This window comes from Microtus oregoni, unplaced genomic scaffold (assembly GCF_018167655.1).
Source record: "Microtus oregoni isolate MIOR12 unplaced genomic scaffold, Mior012 000021F_ref0000039, whole genome shotgun sequence".
NCBI classification, from domain to species: domain Eukaryota; kingdom Metazoa; phylum Chordata; class Mammalia; order Rodentia; family Cricetidae; genus Microtus; species Microtus oregoni.
Genome location: NW_024543080.1, coordinates 17,151,287 through 17,169,125, shown reverse-complemented (window position 1 = coordinate 17,169,125; position 17,839 = coordinate 17,151,287).

The following is a 17,839-nucleotide window of genomic DNA, read 5'->3' as shown; positions in this document are numbered from 1 at the left end:
ACAAGGTCTTACCTTGTAGCTGTGGATGGTATAGAATTTGCTCTCAATCAGGGTAGTCTACATCATGCACTCATCATCCATCCTCAGCTTCCAAGAATTTGACAATACAAATGTGTTGTATTAGGCCATTTTTTGTTTGTTTGTTTGTTTTTTTATTTGTTTTTTTTTTTTTGTTTGTTTCCTGGCTACCTTGCAGCTCAGACCAAAAGTAATCAAACAGCAACTATATTGTTTAAAACACTGCTTGGCCCTTTAGCTTTAGCTTCTTTTTGGCTAAGACTTATATCTTCATTTAATCCATTTCTAGTAATCTGTGTATCACCAAGTTACTGTGGCTTACAGGGTAAAGTTCCCAGCATCTGTCTCTGGCAGGGCTATGTGACTTCTCCTGACTCCGCCTTCTCTCTCTTGGCATTCCATCTATTTTTCCCCACCTAACTAATTTCTACCTTGCTATAGGCCCAAAGCAATTTCTTTATTTATTAATGGTAATCACAACATACAGAGGGAAATCCCACATCACCTCCATTTTCTGTTTAAATATAAAGGAAGGTTTTATTATAATATTTATATCTACTTTATCTTTTGTCATAACTAAGAAAAACTATAAGTATAAATTATTCAACTACATCAAAGACTCCAGAAGGATATAATATTACTTAAGTAAATAGGAAGGACATTGTTAGCAACTTCCTTAATTCTAGAAATGAGAGACATCTTCCTGTCTGGACAGTCACCCAAAGTTCTTCTCTACCTTTGGGGCATCCATCTTCAGCCTACCTGCCATAGTATCCAGCAGACGTTTTCAAGAAGCAGGATATTTTAAAGACAGGTTATGCCTATATTGGCAGTTTGTCAGTCACTGTCTTCTGTGTCCTGTAGAATGTCTAGCAGACTCTTTCATGAAGCTGGAACCCCAAAGGAACATCTTACTTTTGGCAAGTTTAACACTCATTTCTATGTGGGTCCTGCATATTTGGTTCATACAACATAAGAGCAAGCAGTCCAGGCAAGAACAGCTTTTTGCCCAAATGGCTAACCAACTTCATAAGGAGCCTCTTTGATGCCCATCTTCTTCTTGAAGTAGATTTGTGCTGCCAAAAGAAGATGTGTTTCACTGTCATGAAAAGTCCTAAATTCTTAAAACAATTTAAATGCCACATTCTGTTATTCTTTGAAAGGTTTGAAGAATGCCTATGCATCTGAAATACATATCTGTACATCTAAAAAATCTAACTAACATGACTACAAGCTTGACTATTATAGATGATTATCTATTAACTTATATTTCTTAATTATACATTATATTTTTAAATGAGCTGTACAAATGTAATACCTTATTCAAGAGCAGAAATATACATATAAGAAAATTGACCTTAAATCTGTATCAATAATCCTAGATGCATACCAATGCAAATCTGTATAGCATATCCCCCTGTAAATGTAAAGAAACACTTATAAACAAAATTTGGGAACATGGGCATAGTTCTCTCCAAACTCCCTCTTTTACTTCTTTTTCAACTCTCTATACTCATTTTCTTCTCTCTCCGAACACTATGTACATTTATTCACCACTGTGATCCATTTAGAGGTCTTTTTATGGTTTTGTCTTTATTGTGTATCTATAATTATTTACTGACTGGAAAGGCTTTTAAAAATGCTAAACCCTTCTTAAAATACAAAGCAGCAACATTGCTACAGGCACTTTCTGCTTGCCCCACTCAGCCCAGCATGGAAGAGCTGTTTCCTACCTCTGAGAGCCATGCTCACAGCCCCATTTTTAGGCACACAACCAGTCTATATTGCCATTAAGCAAGTTGTAGCAATCTGTTCATAAACCCCATTTAAATGTTCCATGGCTGGACCTCATCAGTGTTCCTACTAGCAGAATGGCCCAGAAAGCCAGCATTTCAAAATGGCATGTTTTTTTTTCTGCTGCCACTGAGTCAGGAAAACCTCTATTAAAGGAACTGCAGCATGCCACCAACAAACAGCAAAAGCTGTGTTAAACTCTGTATTTTTGTGTCTAGAATTCCTTTTCAACTTTAAGTGGATTTTAGTTGGACATGTGTGCACTTAGGTTCCCATAGGGTATATTTTGAGATAGAACAACCATTATGCCACTAACAGATAGTTTTATCTAAATTTATAAAAAACTGAAGAATACTAAATCAATTTTGTTAACATAGACTTAGAGATAGTTCACAGTTTCAGATTCTTCTTGAGAATCCAATTCAATTTTCAGCACTCTGCTTGGGTGGCACACAAATACATGTAATTCCATGTAATCTGATGTTTTTGCATGACCTGTGAAGACAATCTCACAGATGCTCATACACTTACACAAAAACGTAGATATTTTTTAAAAAACATAACCTACCAAAATATGCAAATATTAAAATAATAATTTTCCTACACACAACTGTTACAATTAGTAAGCTTTTGGTCTGAAATATCACCCATACCACAAGACTCCTTGTGATATACTCCTGTTTCATTTGCTTGTATCACATTTAGAATTATTTGGAAAATAATTATGGCCTCTAATGTTGCAAGGAAATTTTTAAAATATTGACTGGCAGTGACAATGATGTTTTGATACGCTAAAAAAGTTTGGCAATTCTCTCTGTCTCTGTCTTGTCTTTGTCACTCTTTCTCTTCCTCTTTTCCCTTCTCCTCTTTTTCTATGTCTCCTAGATTCTTGAGACATGGGAATAAAAAGAAAATACTTTCTTAATATATTTTTTTGCAGAATTTTTATGTAATATAAACTACATTGATAAAAATATCAAAAGAAATATAAATTTTTTAATATTTATTGCATCTATCAACTTTTGTTAATTTTATACCATCAAAAGAGGAGAATAAATATTATTTGCATGCACATAATACAGTTTTTAAAAAAATTAACAACAGTTCCAAAAGGAAAATAAATGTTTTATGAAAAGAGGAAGCACTCACAGTTTTGTATCTTGATACATAAGTCTTGAGATAATCTGATCTTCTGAAGGCATTACCATCCCTGACTTCAAACTCTATTACAGAGCTACAGTAATGAAAACAGTGTGGTACTGGCATAAAAACAGAGAAGTCGACCAATGGAATCGTATAGAAGACCCGGATTTTATCCCACAAACCTATGAACACCTCATTTTTGATAAAGGAGCTAAAAGTATACAATGGAAGAAAGAAAGCATCTTCAACAAATGGTGCTGGCACAACTGGATGTCATCCTGTAGAAGAATGAAAATAGACCCTTATCTATCACCGTGCACAAAACTCAAGTCCAAATGTATTAAAGACCTTAATATCAGCCCGAACACACTGAACCTGATAGAAGAGAAAGGGGGAAGTACCCTACAGGAGATGGGCACAGGAGATCGCTTCCTATGTATAACCCCAGAAGCACAAACATTAAGGGCAACATTGAATAAATGGGACCTACTTAAACTGAGAAGCTTCTGTAAAGCAAAGGACATTTTCACTAAGACACAAAGGCAACCTACTGACTGGGAGAAGATCTTCACCAACCCCACAACAGACAAAGGTCTGATCTCCAAAATATATAAAGAACTCAAGAAACTAGACTTTAAAATGCTAATTAACCCAATTAAAAAATGGGGCACTGAACTGAACAGAGAATTCTCAGCAGAGGAAGTTCAAATGGCCAAAAGACACTTAAAGTCGTGCTCAACTTCCTTAGCAATCAGGGAAATGCAAATCAAAACAACTTTGAGATATCATCTTACACCTGTCAGAATGGCTAAAGTCAAAAACACCAAGGATAACCTTTGCTTGAGAGGCTGTGGAGGAACGGGTACCCTCATCCATTGCTGGTGGGAATGCAATCTTGTGCAACCACTGTGGAAGTCAGTGTTTCGGTTTCTCAGGAAATTCGGGATCAACTTACCCCTGGACCCAGCAATACCACTCCTGGGAATATACCCAAGAGATGCTCTATCATATGGCAAAAGCATTTGTTCAACTATGTTCATAGCAGTATTATTTGTAATAGCCAGAACCTGGAAACAACCTAGATGCCCTTCAATGGAAGAATGGATGAAGAAAGTATGGAATATATACACGCTAGAGTACTACGCTGCGGTAAAAAACAATGACTTCTCGAATTTTGCATGCAAATGGATGGAAATAGAAAACACTATCCTGACTGAGGTGTCCCAGACCCAAAAAGACGAACATGGGATGTACTCGCTCATAATTGGTTTCTAGCCATAAATAAGGGCCACGGAGTCTACAATAGGTGAACCTAAAGAAGCTAAGTAAGAAGGTGAACCCAAGGAAAAACATATAGTTATCCTCTTGGCTAAGGGAAGTAGACCAAATTGCCGGGGAGAAAATTAGGATCTTGGGGGTGGGGTGGGATGGGGGTAAGGGGAGATGGGGAGAGAAAAGGTAGAAGGGAAGGAGGGGGGACTTGGCGAATCAGGAGAATTGGGATAAAGGAAAGGTGGATAGGGGAGCACGGAACCACAATTCTTAGTTAAGGGAACCACTTTAGGGTGAGCAAGAGATTTGACCCTAGAGGGGCTCCCAAGTGCCCAACATGAGGTTCCCAGTTAGTTCCTTGGGCAGCTGAGGATTGGGAACCTGAAATGACCCTATCCTAGAGCAATACTGACGAATATCTTGCATATCATCATAGAACCTTCATCTGGTGATGGATAGAGATAGAGACAGAGACCCACACATGAGCACTGGACTGAACTCCCAAGGTCCCAATGAGGAGCAGAAGGAGGGAGAACATGAGCAAAGAAGTCGGGACCACGAGGCGTGCACCCACCCACTGAGACAGTGGAGCTGATCTACTGGGAGCTCACCAAGGCCAGCTGGACTGTGACCGAAAAAGCATGGGATAAAACCGGACTCTCTGAACATGGCGAACAATGAGGGCTGATGAGACGCCAAGGACAATGGCACGGGGTTTTGATCCTACTTAATGTGCTGGCTTTGTGGAAGCCTAGCCAGTTTGGATGTTCACCTTCCTAGATATGGACGGAGGGGGCAGGACCTAGGACTTACCACAGGGCAGGGAACCCGGACTGCTCTGTGGACTGGAGAGGGAGGGGGAGAGGAGTGGGGGTAGGGGGAGAAGGGTGGGAGGAGGGGGAGGGAAATGGGAGGCTGCGAAGAGGTGGAAACTTGTTTTTTGTTTATGTTTTTTCTTCTTCTTTTCTTAATAAAAAAAATTATATATAAAAAAATGAAACAAAATTTCTTATTATAACTATGCAACTTTATTGCTCCTGCTTTAATTTCAGTTCACATATTATCACCATCTAAGAACTTACCTTGCACAGGTTGTCAATGCTATAACCTGTTCTGCATCCTAGTTTAAATATTGGCTGTCTTACTTCAGTTCTCCATATTATAAATCCTATGTGACACATTAGCAATGGTATAAGTGATGTGCTATTAGGTTATGTGAAGGAAAAATGCCTGAAGTGCATTATGCTTTTGAATATCATATGTTAGAAGAATGTATTCTCCCAGGTACACTCCCTTTGGCAAAATAATGTCTTCTGGTTTCACATACTTCCTGCCAGGAGGTCTTCACGTTGAAGTGTCCTGTCCTCTGTCATTGCTTTTAAAGCCTACCACGTTACTCTTCCTCATACTCAACTGAATCCTCTGGTGTCAATGACATCATCAAGTTCTTTCCTTCCATTTGCCCTTCTTAAAATAATCCAATAAAAAGACTGGAAAGGGGAGATTTAATTTTTAAAATGGACCAAATTATAAAAACTCCCTTAAAAGAAAATATTTGAACCATAACTTCAGGAATGAATATTCTCAAAGAAAAGAATTCCAAGTACTGAAAGGTAAACTCAATTTCAGGCCACAGATGTCTTGTCTTACACAAAACCTGACAATTGTAGGTTTGAGCAGCTTATTATATAGTTATTGCTGCCTCTTCAATAACTCATTTTGATATTTTGTAATTTGCCAAAGTGTGCCTTTGTGATCCCACAGGCTCTTAACTACTTTGTAATGAGTGTGTATGAACAGATGGAAAATGTTTTCAATTTCAGAGAAAACCACTAATGGCTGTCACCAGCTATTAGGAAGGCTCGGGAGGCTCGGTTTTCTAAGGAAGGGTGTTGTCATGAAACTCTTCATTTTTTTTAATGAAATGTTTGTTCATTTATACCTAGATTGTAATTTTAGCCTTCACAAATCTGAACAGATTAGGACTATAGGCGGAAATTATTCAGTGCTAAATAGCCTGGAAATCTGACCTCTAAAATCCACCCGAAGATGGTAGTGCCAAACTGAATCATTTCATTAGTACAATGAGAAGTGCTGCGAAAATAGTTTTACCAAAGAAGTTGATAGAGATATCTAAATAAAAACATTAATCTTTAAGCATTGATGATGATCCCTATTTTGAAATAAAGGCAAGTATGTCTTCTCTCTTAAACTGTATCCCAAGCAAACAATCTTCTCAAAAAAGTACATAATAATGATCATAAGAAGCATTCTGCAAGATATGCTGAATTCTGTGCTCAAAGATATTTTCTAATTCTCTATAGTGTAAAGTCACTGTTCTGTTTACACACACACACACACACACACACACACACACAAACACACACTAATCATCATGATGTTTGTCAAATATACTGTGAAAACAGGTATATATCTGATCTAATTATTTTAGGTCACTGTCACCCTCTGTTTTACCTAATGAAACTCATTGAAAATAAATTCATTACCATTTGTATGAAGGTTTATGTACCTTTGTTTATTAAAGGCTCAGTCAGCAGAAATTATACATGTGTATATGCATATTGCTATGAAAGAGCAATTGCTTTCTTACAAACAAAATTCTTTTAATTAGTGTGGCTTTATGATTTCATGTGTTTCATAATCAGAAAATTCTTTTTATTAGAGCTTTTCCTTTCTATAAAACAGGTGGTCAATTACCATCCAAAATGCCAAAAAATATACAATTTTTAGAATTATGTGCATAATGTGAATATTTATACAAGATTGTTGACAGATATATGTTCCTTTTAATAAGTATGTTTTGGTAGAGCAAACTGCCCCAAATTTATGGGATTTGGAACTCTTTCAAGGGCATACTGGCTATTTTTCATGCTACCTCAACTTGGAAACAGACCATTGCAGAGTGGTGCTTCAGGTGGCATACTGCAAGGTGGCAGCAATGCTTCCTGTAAGGAAGAAGAGAAAAAACATAATTTAAAAACTACTCTGGAGTCATCTATTTGTTTAAAATTACTTTTGCATAGGATTTAGTTATTTGGGGAAAAATACAAAGCAAGATATATTTTGTTGGAAACCAACTTGTATCTAAAGTACCAATCAGTTAGACCTGTCATACAAACAAATTAAAAAACAAACAAACATGTCACATTATAGAAAATGAGTCCATTATATTTAGGAATACATGTGCATATGTATATATATATATACATACATATATATGTGTGCATATACATATGCACATAGCAAAAATTAATGAAAAAAAGAGGTTATAAAATTTAGAGAGAGTAAGGAGGGTTTGAAGGTAAGAAAGGAAAGTGAGAAATATAATTATAATTTCAAAAATTAAAGTAAAACTATCAAAATGGAAATTACATATATTTTCTTTATAATTATTTTCTGAATCCAGAAACTTTTTAAAAATTTATTTCTTTTTATCTTTTCTTTCTGCATTTTAGAAACTGACTTTGTTATTCTTTATTTTGTAGTGATGAATCTTAGTATGCCCAGTTGAATATATCATATAGTTATCAAATAGTACTTTACCTTTTTGTTTATAAAATAAGGCTCTCAGTATAAGTGAATTTAGCATGTCTAGAATGCTTTTTACCAATCTTCCTGACTAACTCCTGGTAAGTCACTAATTATACTTACTCTCCTTCTTGCTCTTAATCACTCCATTATTTTTATGGCTGGTAGAATGTATAAAAGCATTGTTATTCAGTATACACATATGTTCTAAATTTATGTCCTTAATAAACATGGCCACAGATCCCTGTCACCTGCTTTTCTCCTTTTCCTTCTTGTCATTCTTTTATGACTTTTGCACAAAAGAACTGTCTAAAATAGTCTTTCTCACACAGTTCCTAATGTTTATTTGAGGTGTGTGTATGTTGTTATTCAATATAGAATTTTCTTTACCTGTTTAATCAGTTACATCATGTATTCTGGAAGATAAAGGATTGATTTGTTGTGCTATTATTTCCTCTTAAGGATTTTTTATGGTGTGTGGTATATTATAGTTTTTCAGTAAATATATTTGGGAACTGAAGGATTTCCCTTCAGAAACATTTTAAGCATAGCTGTCAATACAGCTGATATAAATGAAGCCTGTCATAGAAATTTAATGTATCTGTTTTATATTATTTTTTAAATTTAATTGAAATATTATTACATTATCTCCCTTCTTACTCCTCCTTTCTCAGTCTTCTCTTTTCTACCCTTCTTTCCTACCCACTTTTAAATCTGTAACTTAATTTTTTAAATTACTCTGGGCACACACACACACACACACACACACACACACACAACATAAATCAATAGTATTGTTATTTTATTCAGAGTGAAGGACACATCATTTTTGTCTGGCATTCCTTGCTGGATGTTTAGTCTTCCCAGTTTTTGTTGTGGCTCAGAATTTTGATAGTTCTGCATATACATCATTTATTGTTACATTATCAACTTTTAAATCATCATATGGCTGATACTTAAAAAAATTTCTACAATTTCCATATTGTCTTTTTCATTTTATTTTCAGAGGAAAAGCTATTTTTGTGTTCTTGAGAAACATATTTAGTAGGTATTACTGGAATTACACATTAGAAAGACATTTTCTGGGAGTTGAGTCCAAATGCCACCCCTCTTATGTATACTGACATTTATACTGACATCCCTAGACTAAGCCTAATCCTGATTCAGTGAGTAAACAAGCTATTGACTTTTAGGGAAATGGTACATTAACTGATCTGTAAATTTTCTATTGCCTATAAAAGTCCTAAAAGGCTTGTATCCTTGAAGGGGGAAACAGTTTTTGAATACTGGGAGAAAGCAATTTTTGTTGTTAATTAATTCAAACATAAATATCACAAAACAGAAAGCAAGACTTGTGTTGGCAGTCACTTTTAACATGTAACTCGTGCCATGTACGCATACAACTTTGTACATATTACCAGGCTCCTGATCTACCTATTGCGGTGACTGTCAATATGTCATGAAATTTATGACATGTTTTTATCAGAGGCGTTTTCTCAGGTGAGGATTATGTGAAGAAAACAAACTTGTCATCGCTTCTCTAGCATAAGCTGACATATTGCTGACATATATATATATATATATATATATATATATATATATATATATATTCCCAGAATGGTTTACTTTGGCTGAAATAATTGTTCACAGACATGTTCATTTTCCTGAAATAAAGCAAGCTGGCTACATTTTTCTTCATTATGTACTACTTTTAACAGAGTAATCTGGAGACTCATACTTTAAAATAATCAACCAAAATTTATTTGACTGACAAATACTTTCTCCAGGAACACATTTGAGAATCCTAGTTCTTAATGGAGGATCCATAGTAACATCATTAGATTTATCTCCAAACCATACAATTTATCAGATATTATATCTCAAAAGCCAATCCAAGCTTCCCCACATAAAACAATGATGATTTTATATAGTCTCTCTTTTCTGAGAGCCAGAAACCTTTGCTTAGCTTGGTGGTTCTTTCTCAGGGCTTTCCATGAGGTCACCAACAAATTATCAGGTGATGGTGGTTTCAATGAGTGAAAAATTGGAGAGGAAACTCAACCCCATGGAAATTAGCAGGGCCTTTGGTTCTTTGCATTGTACATCTGTCATCGATGCTTTCCTCCAGAATATGAGGGGTTGTGGTGAGACACAGGAAGAAGGGAGATACTACATGACCTGTTTAAGGGTTATTTGTAGTTATTTAAATTCTTTGTGGTAGTTAGCAATAGTGAGTTACTAAGTCTAGATAATTCTCAGCACAGGGAACTGTTATCAGGAACTGGACAACACTGGAACTTACCTTAAAGACAACACATAGTGATTTTATGTTCCCAAATTATTGGGAAATATAGCTATCACTGAAGTACTGCTTCCCCCCCCCCCCCCCTTTTCCTTTTGGTTGGCCTTTCCAGCATTGCCTAAGCTATTCTTAAGCTTTGGAATCAAATGATCTCATCCCCTCCCACTTGCATGTGCTTAATGCTAGCATTACAGTGTAATCCAACTTCTTTCCTTTTCAAATATTGCATTTGTTTTATTCTCTTCACTCTTCCTTCAATTAGAATTACAATTATATATAGATATATATTGGTTTTTTCGAGACAGGGTTTCTATGTAGCTTTGGAGCCTGTCCTGGAACTAGCTGTTGTAGACCAGGCTGGTCTCGAACTCACAGAGATCCGCCTGCCTCTGCCTCCCGAGTGCTGGGATTAAAGGTGTGCGCCACCACCGCCCGGCTTATATATTTTCTTCATGCACCATTTAACCCCTTCCTCTCTTTCTCCTTATCCTTGCTTTCAATTTGTATTACAATTATAAAATGTACTTTCCTATATTCTAATTTAAAAATCAACTGCTTTCTTTGTATAAATGGATGAGATGTTAAACCTAACAATTGAACTACAGCTTTAATGATGGTGACTTTATTTTTTTTATTTTTTAATTAATTTATTTATTAAAGATTTCTGCCTCGTCCCCGCCATAGCCTCCCATTTCCCTGCCCCTCCCCCAATCAAGTCCCCCTCCCTCGTCAGCCCAAAGAGCAATCAGGGTTCCCTGCCCTGTAGGAAGTCCAAGGACCATCCACCAACACCCAGGTCTAGTAAGGTGAGCATCCAAACTGCCTAGGCTCCCACAAAGCCAGTACGTGCAGTAGGATCAGAAACCCATTGCCATTGTTCTTGAGTTCTCAGTAGTCCTCATTGTCCTCTATGTTCAGCGAGTCAGGTTTTATCCCATGTTTTTTCAGACCCAGGCCAGCTGTGGACAGAAATAGAAAACACTATCCTGAGTGAGGTAAGCCAGACCCAAAAAGAGGAACGTGGGATGTACTCACTCATATTTGGTTTCTAGCCATAAATAAAGGACATTCAGCCTATAATTCGTGATCCTAGAGAAGCTAAATAAGAAGGTGAACCCAAAGAAAAACATATAGGCATCCTCCTGAATAATAACCTTCATCAGGCGATGAAAGGAGACAGAGACAGAGACTCACATTAGAGCACCGGTCAGAAATCTCAAGGTCCAAATCAGTAGCAGATGGAGAGAGAGCACGAGCAAGAAACTCAGGACCGCGAGGAGTATACCCACAAACTGAGAGAATGGGGATGTTCTATCGGGAACTCACCAAGGCCAGATGATGGTGACTTTAAATATATAACTTGCATTTATATTTTTCTATCTTTTCTTGTTCCCATGAATCTATTTATGATTTCCCTATGGTGATTAAAGTATTTAGCTTTAGAATTTAACTGTTACATGTGCACACATCTTTTCATCTTTTAATATTTTGATTCTGTTTAACCTTAGAACAGGTTGTATTTTCTGTGATGGTGGCTACCTTTTTAAAAATAATGCTGCATCTGTATAATTCTGTTGTCACTGAGAAATTAGAATGGACCTGATTTTTAGAAGAGAGATAATGGCCATTTTGTGACTTAGTCCTTCCTTTCAGTGGCCAGTTTGCTCTTCTTAGGACAAATAATTTCAGAGTTTCACCTTAAAGTCTGGTATATTTATCACTGCCCTCATATTTGCAAGATTATCTCCATTCCAAGTCTATTTTCTTGCTATGATTATGCTACCCAAATTTCCATTTAAACTTTAGAAGCTGTTTTGTTTGATTTTTCAAACTTTTTTTATGAATTTAGATTTCAGGTCTATAAGTAACTACATTAAAATATTTTATCTCTTCTTTCTAAATTTCCTTTCTCTGAATTTTCTTACTATAATTTGTCACATTTTTGTTATACTTGGTTTCAAACTTTTTTCTTCTCTATACAATGTGAATCCCCAAGCTCCCAACCTTTCTTGTATGCTTATTCTCTCTTTTCAGTACATGGAAAAAATCTTCAAATGCTGAAAGGAGGAAGAAAGGAGAAAGATAGAACTCACATTCAATGTGGTGTGTTTCAGAATTTAACATTTATTTTCTGATGCCTTCCCATTACTGCTTTTTTATTTTAAGAATATTATATTTATTCCTATGGGATAGTTCATTTACACAAAATTTAGTTTATTATATGTATACATATTTCATAATGAGGTAATTTTCCCAATGTAAATCACTGCCACTGAAATTAATAACACAGAAACATAATCATATTGGTGGTTTTGTAAAATACTGGGAGCCAAAGAGGAAATATATTGGTCCAGTAAAGCATCAAGATACAATCTAGGTAAATACAGAAATGTTTTATTGGTAAAAGAAAATTAGTTTCTTTAGCTACTGCCACAGTTCCAGACCCCAGTCTATAAAATAGTGGATTAAAATCTACTTTCTTTTGTCTGTGCATTTTAAAAAAAGATTTACTTGGTTGAAACTATGAAAATCCAGAACAGAAATATTTGTCCAATGACTTGAAGGAGAATTTCTATTGAATTCTAAAAAGTAAAAATGACTCTCTCTCTCTCTCTCTCTCTCTCTCTCTCTCTCTCTCTCTCTTTCTCGCTCTCTAAATTACCCAAGCATTCTTCTTTATTCTAATATCTTTATGTAAAGAAAAAATAATCCTTTAATATTTACTATATAAGTAAGAATACAATAAGGCTTAAGAAAATAAAAGCAAAAAGCAAAACACAAGAAAACGGAAATGCAATTTAAGCAGCTATATTTAACTGGATAGCATTACCAAAACAATAGTGTTTTATCAAAATAATTATACCAGTTTTATAAAATTGATTATGGAATATTTTTATTTTGGGTTATGGAATGGATTTCTCATCAGATTTTACACGATTTTACATTTCCTGAATGACGGCTAGTTTGGATTTTCTCCTACCTGCACTTATCTCTCACTTCCACTGAACATTAGTTTATGATGTCTCAAATTATTCAAATACTCTCTCTGATGTCCTTGAATATTTTCTTTGCAATTATAAAAGTCTTCTCAGAGGTATTTTACTATTTCTTATTTTCCTTTTTGCTCCCTAAATTATGTGTTCCCATTGCTTTATTCTATCCTTCTCAAGCTGTTTTTTTCTGCCACTTATCATATTAAACCCTTCCACATATTTATGCCATTTGTTATTATTGCAAATATTTGTGATTTTGTTTATGATATAAGAGTCACTCAGGAGGTTGTAGGTTTCGTGGTGAGCTTAATACTAGTACAACCAGTACCTAGTTCTATAGTTGATAGTTATTTCTGAACAAGGGAATTCCAATTCCAAATACTTACACACACACACTCACACACACATACACATATACCCACAGACGTGCACAGAAAAAGGGTGGCATGATAAAAGTTGTAGAAAACAAAAAGGAAGTATTTTTTAATTGAATATAAGTATGTACATACAAAAATAGAATTTTATGTATATATACATGCATACATATATATTTCGTATATAAAAATTTTTATACACACACAAAAAAATATTTGTTTGGCTCACTGCATTCAAGCATTTTCTTTTAAGTATGATCAGCTGAGTTCAATCCTGGGACTCACATAGTTTAATGAGAGCACCAATTCATGAAAGCTCTCCTCTGTCTTCCATACATAGACCATGGCATTCACTCGCTCTCTGTCTCTCTGTCTCTGTCTCTATCTCTGTCTCCCTCTCACACACACATACAATGCATGAATTAAGATTTTTAAAATAAGCACTCAAGAATTAATGTCTAGCTATAAAAATACCATAAATAGAATGTTAGCTTTCAAGTTTCCATTTTTTTTTGTATTGATATTTGCTCAAGTTTTCTTTGAGACACTAGGATATATTAATTTTATTTATGAATATGAGCAAATTTTTTAATGTTTTAGACTAAAAACAAAACTTGTGACTCCTAGTGAGAAAATTAAGGACGCTGTTCAAATATGAACAACATATATGAATAACATATTTCCTTCTGAGCAAGAGATAAAGTTCAGGTCCCCTGTTCACATTGGTAACTTCTACATGTTATACAAGTTGTTTTCTGCACCTTGGTTTCTCATCCATATAATCAAAATTATGAAACCCATATTGTACATGGTGTGATAAAGGCCTAGCCTGAGGCAGAATAGCTGAGCTGTGAGATACATCCTCATTTCTATTCTGAAATGCATGAGAGGCCGGCTACTAATGACTCCTTAGATCTTAAAATTCTCTTCTTTTAAATCTTCCAAAGTAAAGCAATTTTAACATCCATGCTTTCATTGGCTGTAGTGAACAGTTAGTGGCTTCTCTAAACATACAGAATATCTAATCTCTAGAAAATAATCATTTATACTTTTCTCTCTCCACTTATTTTTTTCCAAGCAAGTAAAGAGTAGCAAGACTTTTACTGTCCTCAGGCTTAACATTTTTCATCTTATTCCCAGAGATCGGCCTTCTGGACAACACAAGACCAGAGCTTGCTGTTACTAATGATAGCTGTCAAACAGTCAGATTGATGATGACTGTTCTTCCCTTGTCCTGTGGATGGCCACATGAGAAGAGTGGGACAAGGCTAGTCATTAATTGGCGCTATGCTGCTCTATGACATGTGGAGTCAGCAAAGCTGGTGTCTATGAATTTTCACAATCCACCTAACTACCTTTAATAAATAAGGTACTCTGTTACTGATTTAAACAGCTGCTAACACAGGCAATGTCATCATACTGGTATGTCTGGTCACTCATATTTCCCATAAAACCAGTTTCTTTCTTTGCCTTTGCACTTTGGTTTTATTACTTTGTATTTCGGATTTTAAGATTCATCTGTCGGCTTAGCAAAATCACCACAGTAGATTCAGACCACATAATAATATGTCTTTTGATCCAAAAGAATTAGGGTACATCTCTTTCTATCACTTTAAATATTATAGTTTACTCTTTTCCATTGACTTAAATCATTTCATTTGGCCAGGGATTTGAGCTTCAGGCAGTAAATCCCACTTAAAATAGGTAGTAAAATGGGTATATATGGACATCAATGGAATTTCAAAGAAGGATTTATGTGGAGGGAGAATTGGAAGAGAGGAAGTAGTCAACACATATCTTCTATCGCTTAGGTTACATGTTCTCATATGGAGGAGTTCTGCCTGATGAGTATCATATGTATATTTATAAATGAACTTTAGGCTCATTCACTTTCTGCAGCAAAGGAAAATCCATTCCATGAGGAAAAATAGAGAAAATGATCAGTGGGAATTGAAAATAGACTTCAAGGAAGATCTATGGCTTTTTAAAGGAGAATCTTAGAGGAGCAAGAAAACGTTCATGACTGACTTTTAAAGTTATAGCATACAAAATTGCAAACAGATTTTTTGAAGTACATCTGTGGTAATATAATGTAAAAAGACTACACTAAGGTAACAGTTTTTATGGGATACAGATATCTTAGTAATCTTAGGTTTGGAATAGGTAGGAAGTAGAGGCTTATTAAGCATAACATTGTGTATGATAATGTTTGCCAGATATAAAAGTTAAAGCAAATAACTACTAAATAATCTATGAAAGATAAAGATACTTTTACCAATCCACAAACATTTCGTTTCTCCATAATTACTATGTTCTAGTGAGCTGTCCACTGGATCTTTAATATAGATTCAGTGTCTTGAGGTAACATAGGTTCACAACATCAGAAGTAGGCTTTATTTCAACAATCTACCCAACAACCAAGTATAACACAGGTAATTCCCATAAAGAAGCTGTTATTCCCTTAACACACTTGATATTTGCACTATTAATCTACAAAGCCCAATTATAGGATAAATCAAGCTGTTTGATATGATTGATTTGTGTTTTTGCTATAAGACCTTCTGGCTGTTTGTTTAAATTTTCTTATTTGATATTAGTAGGCTATGGGAGATTATCAAATTTAAGGCCATGAAGACATTGTAGTGTTGAAATGTCACAGGATTGATTCTGGAAAGCAATGACAGTGAGAAAATCATTATTTTCATCATGCAAGCATGAGCTATAAATATTTATTCTCACATATGTTTGAATTTCTATATATTTGAATATATCAATAGATATTATACCTAAATTACACTTCTGTAAACAAAATAGCATTGCTTTATTTTAGAAACACTTTAATATCAATAAAGTTAATATTAGAAATGTGAAGCATTGTATTTTGATTTAGATATATTTGTAGTCATAAATACAAGTAAGAATCAAATAAAGATTTGGCCCTAAATATTTGAGGCTCTTATTATAACTTTTTCTTTTTGTATGTTTCTACATTTTAGCTGATTGGTAGATGTTTCTGTCTTTTTGGTAGGTAATATGAACTTGGTTGCTAGGTAATATGTATGTGAACAAATTCAAATTTGTCTTTTTTTCTAACACGTTTAAAATATGTATTCTATATGATAAGTTTGACTTATTAAACTTACCCTGATTTAAAAAAATAGTATGTGTTTGGTATATGCACGAGTTCCAATATGTATAAGGGTGTGAGAGCCAGATGAGGACTTAAAATATGTTACTCTAAAATATTCCACATTATTATTATTGGAATAATTTTTATTTTTTGAATTTTTTTGAATATTTGAATAATTGTTGTTTATATTATTTTTTCAGTACATCTGAAACTTGCTATATTTTCCTAGCTAGATTTTTCTAAGAAGCCCAAATATGCAATACATAATTATGGAAAAGTTATCCCATTATTGACCTAATTTGTTAGGAAACATCTTCTGCCTCCATTCCTATGACACCACTACTAGTGATATTGTTGTAGATACACATGACACAGCCTAATTTTGTTTTTTTAATGCTAGATCTTATTATCTCCCTCAGGATAGTATTTCAAATTCCCTTTTCCATTGAGATATATCTTCAATTCCCTGCTTTCATTAAAAAAGTCTTTTAATTTGCTTAAGATAATCAGTGAAATTATGACTCTTGCCTTGATAAACACATTCACATTAAAATACATTAATTTAAATCAGAAATGCAATAAATATTTGCCATTGGCCATGCCAGACTAGCAAGGGTGGCAATTGATTTTCCAGGTGTCAGCCCACCAGAAGGAAACTCTCTTAGACAATCTCATTAGACAATGCTACGGGACTACAGACCTGGGAACGTCCTTTGCTTCTGCTATGCCTTTATGCTTTAGCTGCAGCTCTCTTTCTCTGGTATCCAGCATGGTGTGAGCAGACGTGGGGAGATCTCCACTCTCTGTAATAGGATGTGTTTATCTCTTGGAAACATCTTGTTCCAATACATTTTTACCTGTGGATTGTCAAAAAGATGACCCCTCTGTAAGCTGTACTATTTTATTTGATAATAATAATGATAGCCTATACAGAATTTTGTTGAATAAAAATAAATACAAGTATGCTGTAGGAGTCCCTTCTGTTTGTGTGTTGCTTTCATTGGGTAATGAATAGAGAAACTGCCTTGGCCTAGTTGATAGAACAGAACTTAGGTAGGCAGAGTAGACAGAACTGAATGCTGTAAAGAAGGGCAGAGTGGGAGAGACTCTATAGATCTCCTGCCTAAGGTAGACAGTGGTTAGAATCTTGCTGGTAAGCCACAGTCATGTGGTAATACACAGATTTAATAGAAATGGATTGAACTAATATGTAAGAGTTAGCCAGTAAGAAGTTAGAGCTAATGGGCCAGGCAGTGTTTAAATG